The 8,058-nt window shown below is 42.0% G+C and overlaps 1 protein-coding gene across 4 annotated transcripts in view; it reads left to right on the top strand.

The window, feature by feature from the left end:
- Nucleotides 1-3,856: 3,856 nt before the first annotated feature.
- arhgap12b (Rho GTPase activating protein 12b) overlaps nucleotides 3,857-8,058 on the top strand; it is a 69,891-nt gene continuing 65,689 nt past the window's right edge. For all 4 annotated transcript variants that reach the window (XM_069667334.1, XM_069667333.1, XM_069667332.1 and 1 more), the window contains exon 1: nucleotides 3,857-3,919. The gene's annotated coding sequence lies outside the window, so the exon portion shown is untranslated. The remainder of the gene's footprint in view (nucleotides 3,920-8,058) is intronic.

Genomic DNA, 8,058 nt, shown 5'->3' with positions numbered 1-8,058 from the left:
TATATTATTCTGGTCTGTACTGTGCAGCCCTTCACACCTCGGCTTTACAAGAAACCATAAAACACGGCTGCCCTAAAAACAAACACATAATGCCACGAGTTTCTCTGTTGACAGAATCCTAATAAAACATCTACGTAGATACATCACACATTTTATTGTAGCACAGATTGTTGGTTGATTTATAACTGTGCTTTAGTCCACTCTAACCTTATAAGTATATAGAATATTAAGAGTTGCATTGCACCCTGAGATCTCTTTGTGATACTCTTTTGCCTTTGCATCATCAACCATTCAAAAGTGTATTTATCCACATACTGGTTCAAATGATGCTTCAGTACTATGCTAGGTGAGTAAGAACTGAGCAAGACAACACCTGTAGAGGGAGAGTATGCATGCTCTGTCAGTCTTCCCATCACTGTTCTTATTAACAGTCTCAAAAAGCCATTGACTCTTTATCTTCCCAGGGATTATATGTTGTCAGAATAGCATTCTTTGTCTTTTTCTCAGGGCAAGTTAAGGACTGGTAGTAGGTATACACAAATGTTATTTATGTCTTATTTATGCCTGATAGCTGCAGGCAGGAGTTCACTTGTGTTTTCTTGGAGGGCAGAACATTTATTATGTTTTAGATGGAGCTAATGGATCCAGACTTGGCTTGAAGTGCTTTAATTTACAGCAGGAAACTGAATGAGTGATACTAACACTCTGTTAGAAAGTCTGTTAGATCATAGATTGAAGTAGCCTTAATAGCACTCCTGACTGACACTAAAGGCATGCAAAGACATCCGACTATAGTACAGAATCTAAAGAAGCTTTTAAACACTTTGATGCACTCACCTGAAAACTTCTGGATGGTTCAGTTGTTTTTGCTCCCTAAACCAAATGTCCCTCTAAATTTTTTGCAGAAATTACCTTTTTCAAATGCTTACTAATCTATTTAATTTAATAAATAAAGAACACCAGAACTTTTATTGATTACTTGATTATTAGTCTGTGCTGTGCCTAAGCGTTCTGTCACTGTTAGAACAGCACTGTACATATATGTTACAAGCATTCAAACACACTGGAAACTTGTTTTTCTGTAGACTTGGACCTCAAGTCAAGTTTTTACACTAGAGATAATAAATTCAAATTGGAAACCTTCTTGTGCTTCATTTATTTGCCCAGCAGCACAGTGTGAATTATGTCAGACAGCTGCCCTTTTACTGACGGAGCACTCAACATGAGATTGTGATTGTTAAAGTAACAATCTCGAAGATTTTCATGTAAATAAATGTCTGTTACCAAATGAGGTAACACAATGGTGATTGAGCCGATGGCCCACAGATGAAAGCCTTTGCATTTGCAGTATTACAGACTGGGTGTCTGTGGCAACATTCATGAAACAAATCACAAGTGACGCAAAGTTAGTGACGCGTTTTCCGTCACCCAGCAGTGGTTGGCCTGCCCGAGAAGGTAGGCGGAGCTAAGCGGCTGCTTTTCCGCTCTCTGCAAGTGCTGCGAGTAAACAGTAATCTACTATGGCTGAACAAACAAAGAAAAGATGGATGACTACAGATACAACTTCAACAATAAGTGAAAACCCAAAGAAAAGAAACAAATTGGACACTCAGATGAAGGCAAACAGTCTAAAGAGGAAAACAACCATCAGCGAGGAAAATCAAGAGTTACAACCGGAGCCAACCGTGGACGTCACACATGCAGCACTGTCTGGATATCTGGGAAGTGTGCTCACGCAATTCTAGATCAATCTTCGAGATTACAGCTTTAATCAGAATCAGAATCTGGTTTATGCAAACAAATTTGTCTTTGTGTTTGGTGCATAACAACAAACAAACAAACAAGCATTAGAATAAAGAAACAGACAACTGTAAAGAATCTTAAAGGAAAATAAATAATGACAACATAAAAGAAGATTATAGCCTATAAACATGTACAGTAGGCTACATCTATCTATAAGGTGTAATGAAAGAGCTGCACAGTTTGATATTTATGTGTAAAAGTTCACAATATGAAATAAAGGGAGTGTGCAATGTACAGATATAATAAACCTAAGGGTGCTAATGTTACATATAAGAGTCAGTCAACTTGTAGAAATGGGTTTAGGGTTTTGACAATATGATAAAATTACAAAAGCACAATAAATAACGATCTTTTGTTGATGATTATCTATATACATGCACATTACAGGCCTTACATTTTACCAAACAATACTGGAAGTCACTGATATCAACAACACTTGTATCTGTCACTTCCCTCCTTACACCAACAGGGTGTGCTTTAACACAAATATGCAAATTCACAATGAGAAGTGATGTGATTAAATGAATGTGGAGATGTTCATACATTATTCTCAAATAATCCAAACAATGAATTATACAGCCCGAGGCGCATTTCAGTCCTCCTATAGTCTGAGTGTTCTCCATTGAAGATTTGCTGTGTTCCTGGATCATCCGAGCACTAAATCATTCATGATCCTGCCAGCATGGTGAAACTCCCTGCTGTGATTGCCAGATAGAGCTGGGCTAAAGAGAGAGGGGGGCATCAGAGCATGTTTACCCTTTTTTTAATTGTCTTACATGGCTTAAATCTTTTTAATCTTATGAATGCAATAATGTTTTAGGGATTTAATCAGAAGTGAAACTATTCCAGAGTTAGAAGGAGACCCCCTGGAACTCCGTCAAAGACCCTCAAGTGTCCGCGGACCATAGATTGGGAAACACCGGAGACTAAGGTGTTGAGCCTGGAGGGGGCGGGAAGGCCTCGGGGCTCTGGACGCCGTCTATCAGCGCTGACAGACGGGTGGGGTGGGAGCGACAGACCAGCGTCTGCAAGGTTAACGACCACAACTGCGTCAAGCACAAAGGAAACCCACCGACTAGAGCCGGATTCTAAGTCAAATTTGCCTTCAAAATAAAATAAAGTTATTACCAAAATAACACACGGAAGCATGGGGAATTGTGTTTTGTATGAGCAACATTTGATTAGAATAAAGACAATAATTTGCATGAATGTTTGAGCTTTAAGTCTTTAGATTGAGGTAGAAGAAGAATGTTTCCCATCCGGATTCAGAGCTGACATGAAGCGGACACTTTGCAGGCTCTCAACAGCACTTTATAATTGTCCTGTGAATGGAGAGGATGCATCTAGGAGCCATGTATACTTTTTAAAGGGAGGAGTGTTTTTAACCAGAATGATTTTAGAAAGGGATTTTTTGTTTTTAAAGTTACCACATGTTCACATTGCAATCAATTAAAAAGGAATTCTGCTATTTTTTTTTAAACTGGACCCTATTTTTTTTTAGCACATTTTGGGGTCAAATGGGTCCCAAAAGCTTTAAAAATGTCTCCAGTAAAATGTGTGGATGTATTGGGGGATAGGACTATAATATTTCGGGTGAGTTGTACAGCTGTATATAACTCTTATTTTATTTTTATATTATTATTTTCTATTCTTTTTTTATACTGTATTTACTTATATTTTGTCTTTGTCAAATTTGCAACACCCGAAGTTCTCCTCTGGGGATCAATAAAGTATTGTCTTATTTGATCTTAATAATAATAAATAGGGAATATATGACCATCCAGAAGAGGAGATAAGTGAACTGAAATACATTGAATGTAGATCACTATAGACATGTATGATTTTCAGCTGCACTAATGTAATTCCAAGCCCAAAATAACAAGCGAGTTGTCATCTAGAACTTTTACTTTGAAGGTTTTGACCGGATATGCCGTCTTTTGCCAAAGCAAGCATGACAGCGCGCAGAGAGGCGGGGGATTGCGAACAGACCCACTGACTGGAGGTCTGCTGCGGGCTCAGTCGGAGCAGCCGACACTAAAATAGGTGGGAAAAGTTCTTACTAACTACCTGCACGGCTTACACGGAGCACAGAGAGGCAGCACCGGAGTTTTTACAGGTGAGTACGTTTCATTTGTGTGAGGCTGTTCCGTCGCCTGGTCAGCGCGAGGCTATTGGCTTCTGTCGGAGTTACTTTGTTGCTATGCACGCTGTTGCAGAGCGGAGGGTTTGTGAACCTGCAGTGCTTTTGTCCAAGAACGAAGCCGCTGGAAATTGTCACAAAATGTCTTCAACCGGTAATATAACATAAATAAGAAGATTGTTTTTTGTTCAAGATATTTTAACAGGTTGTTAATTAAACATTCCACGTGATAGCATCAGCTTGTGAGGCACGCACCTACAGATTTGTTGAGCTTATTTCCTCGCGGTGTGTTTGGCTATTTGTCCCCGTTAAAGGGGGGCTTTCTCCGGCAGGCACGTCCCTGCCCTTCCCTCAGTCCTGGGAATCCTTGGTTATACCGAGTCACAGTCCTTTGTTGTGATTGCACATGGATTAAACTCCTTTGTGTGTATTTCTGCAGTCTGTGGAGGGCTGGAAGGGACCCTGCCCCCCACCTATTCCCCCTCCTCATCACCGCCACCCGCCCCAGGCGTGCTCTGGCCGCTCTGTGCCCACAGTTTGTAGACCTAAGCTGCTTGTTTTGAGTGCATAATTAGAAAAGAACACTGTTTTCATGTAGTGCAGATCCACATATGCAGCAAATAACCCGCATAGATGGAGTGAAATGCAGCAGCAGCACATGTTGGAGTGGATGCTGCTCGTCCACATCTGTTTTGAATGAAGCAGGGACAAAGGCAGTTCCAGTCTCAGGGTGTTTTGCTGCTACAGTGGCTGGTCTGCAGATGTATGCGGACAAAAGCACAGGTCGTGATCTCTGCGTTGGTGCATACCGTGATTTGTCAGCCATCTACAGCCCTTATTGAGTGCTGTCTTTGGGCTGTGTTTTTAAAGAAGTGCATTCCTTAGTGACCCTGATATCTACATTTTTCTGTTACACAACAGGAGCAGTTGACTGCGGAGCTTTGCGTGCAAGGGGCTCGAACACTTTTTATTAGAATTTCAACCAGAATAGTCATGAATGATTTTAATCAGGCAATCGCATCTTTCATCATATTTTTGTTTTTGGTTGAGGGTTTGTGTAGCTTTAGATATCTGTATAGAGATAAAGTAAGTTTAAATCTGCTCTGCTGTCAATCCTGGAAACACAAGAAACAAAATGCAGATGACAGATCTAGTGAAGTTTAAAGGTTTTATATTGTTTGTTTATTAATTTAAGGAGTACATACAGCAAAAGAGGACTGACACTTAAAATAAGACAAAGTTTTTGACACTTTGGTTTCAATTTGAAATCAAACAGTGGTTCTTTCATACAGCTTGTAGTTGCTGCTGTGCCAGTGTGTGCCTTAACATGAGCGGCATCCTTTGGGCACAGAGCAACAAGTTGGCCAGCGCACTCCCTCTGAGACTTCACTTCACTCTGACACCATGCAGTGACTGGGATTCAATTCCAGTGAAATTTACTCCATCTGGTCTTCTGCCAGAACTCTGAGACACAGCAGCAGTTTGAAGAGAGCAGGGGGGGACAGTGGGGTTGTAAATTTCTGCTGTATTGTGGCTGAAGAGTCAGTTTGAATTTATGGTTAACAGTAAGTTTTTGTCTGGGTGACTCAGTCGTGGGGCCCTGCAAACCTGTTTGGTTTTCGAGGCTACTCAGGGTTTCTATATGCCCCTGGTTACTCCACGTATGATCCTGTGATTTCATCATCATCATTTGCTTCTTCTTCCATGACAGTTTATGAATAGAGCTTGACTGATACATCGGTAGGCCATTATAATCAGCCTATATTAGATACTAAGCATGTTCATTTATATTTTCTGACATAAACCAATATGAAAACTGTTTTTGCAGAACTTATAATTCAGAAAACATTATTTGGGGTGTTTAAGAATAATGTCATCTCCTTGTTTGACTAAAGGTGATTACAATTCTCCTACTACAGCACTGACCGCAGGTATACATAAGCCCCTTTCCGGCACGATGCAATGACCCGCCTCCTTGTCATCTCGGCTACAAATTCCGCCTTTTTCCGTCCAAGCAGCGCTCGAACATCGTTCCAAATGTGTCGGCACTGAATCTGATAAAAAGACTGAATGAGAAATAGATACAATAAAGATCTAACCACCGTAACATCTTCACTGGCCTCCATGCTGCTTACCAAAGAGTATAAAGTAAGTTCTTTGTGCGTACTGTTGTTTACTAACCCTGTGCCGACAGGCGTTTGTGACGTCAGACGGTGATGCAGCAGAAAAGGGACCGAAAGGAGTACACTCCACTGGCAATGGGAAAAGAGACAATCGGCATTTATTAGTTGTTCTTCCCGGGTCTGAAAAACCTGAATCAATGCGCTAATTTTGTAGGGAAAGGGTCATTGGGTACCAAATTCCGATTTAGTTATACTGGTGCATATTTGGGAGCTTTAATGTTTGTGATAAATGTCTCCATGGATTGCTAAAAATCAGCAGATAGTGTCATCTTTGGACAAATTCCCACCATGACATTCTCATCCTTTAGTCCCATCGTGTTTTTTATTGCAGGTTTCATGTTAGAATCCAGCACACAAAGTTTAAACTGACACGCAGTCTGTATTTTATATCATGCAGGAGCAGTGTGACATCAGTGTGAGGAGGTTGGGAGTCGCTGTCATGCAACATCAATGATAGTGCCGGTATCATGTGTGTGACTCGAAGCTGTGACAGACCCCTGACTACATCTCTGCCACCTCTGCTGATGGTGTGAACCGTAGATTGTGTCTGAGGCATCAGAGGTCGGGTAACACGAGTCCTTACTCGCATAGAAATACTCACGCAAACTATAACAAACAGCATCTGTTCCTTGATAGACAGTCATTCATAAAGGCTTAGATATGTGCGTGTGATGTCATGGCTGGAGCTCGTATCAGGACAGGCTTCTGCCAGGCACACACACCAAAAGCCCTGGTGTGACGTAACACTGTGTGTGTGTTTGTGCCTCACAGCGTTAAAGCAGATAAAACAGAAACTATTTTAGCGCGTGATGAACATGCGGCCCATCTCTCATGGGCTTCCACTCCGGCCCAGACAGCTCTCACCACCGTAAATCTATTCTGGGTGCGTAGCTGTCAGTCTGAGCGTCAGAGACTGTGTACATATTCCTTTACATAAGGATGGGCCCCTTATAGACTCAGCCTCATGTTCTCACGGCTCACTAAAAGCACCTGCTTTTACCGCCGGCGCTGCCGGGATGTCAGGCCAAGGCGACTGCTATTTTAGGGAGGAAGAAGGAGAATCTGATATGAGGGGAGCAGCGGCTCGGTAGCAGCTCCTCTGCAGAGGGAGCGTTCCGGTTATTTATTTAGGTTGACCGGCGCAGGGAGACTCTCTGACGGACAGATCAATGACATGCCTCATCCCAAAACAAACCGTGCAGGAGTGGAGAGGGCCCAGCTGTCCTCTGGCTCACACTCTGACTGTGTTTGATATATCTGGAACATCCCCCTAAGCTGTTTAAAGATTTCTGACTGTGTGTTGAAACTGCATCAGTGTGTAAACAGAGCTAGGTGATTCAACCTAAGATCTTGCTAGTGGGCCATTACTGATGATAAATTGGACCTTTTTAAAACAGATATCGAAATATCTAACAGCTTATCACAGAGCGAAAATAAATGCAGCAACAACCACTCAGTCCACAGCTAATGGCTTGCAAGCTGAATGTCAAACGGCAGACTACTTTCTCTTGAGTCTATGACCCACTGATGAAAGCCTTTGCATTTGCAGTATTACAGACTGGGTGTCTGGTGCGACTTTCGTGGAAAAAAATCACAAGCGGCGCCCAGTTAGTGATGCGTTTCCCATCAGCCAGCAGTGGTTGGTCTGCCAGAGAGGGTAGGCGGAGCTAAGCGGCTGCTTTTCCGCTCTAAACAGCAATCTGCTATGGCTGAACAAACAAAGAAAAGATGGATGACTACAGATACAACTTCAACAAGAAGTGAAAATCCAAAGAAAAAGAAACAAACTCGACGCTCAGATGAAGCAAACAGTCTGAAAAGAAAAATCAAGAGTTACAACCGGAGCCAATCGTTGACGTCACACATGCAGCACTGTCTGGATATCTGCTAAGTGTGCTCCCGCAATTACCGCTTATTGCCATAGGTGCCGCC

Source organism: Semicossyphus pulcher, unplaced genomic scaffold (genome assembly GCF_022749685.1).
Source record: "Semicossyphus pulcher isolate SPU_LCO1_2020_fin unplaced genomic scaffold, fSemPul1.0.p SCAF_18, whole genome shotgun sequence".
Classification (NCBI taxonomy): Eukaryota; Metazoa; Chordata; class Actinopteri; order Labriformes; family Labridae; genus Semicossyphus; species Semicossyphus pulcher.
This window is presented reverse-complemented; position numbering and strand designations above follow the sequence as displayed.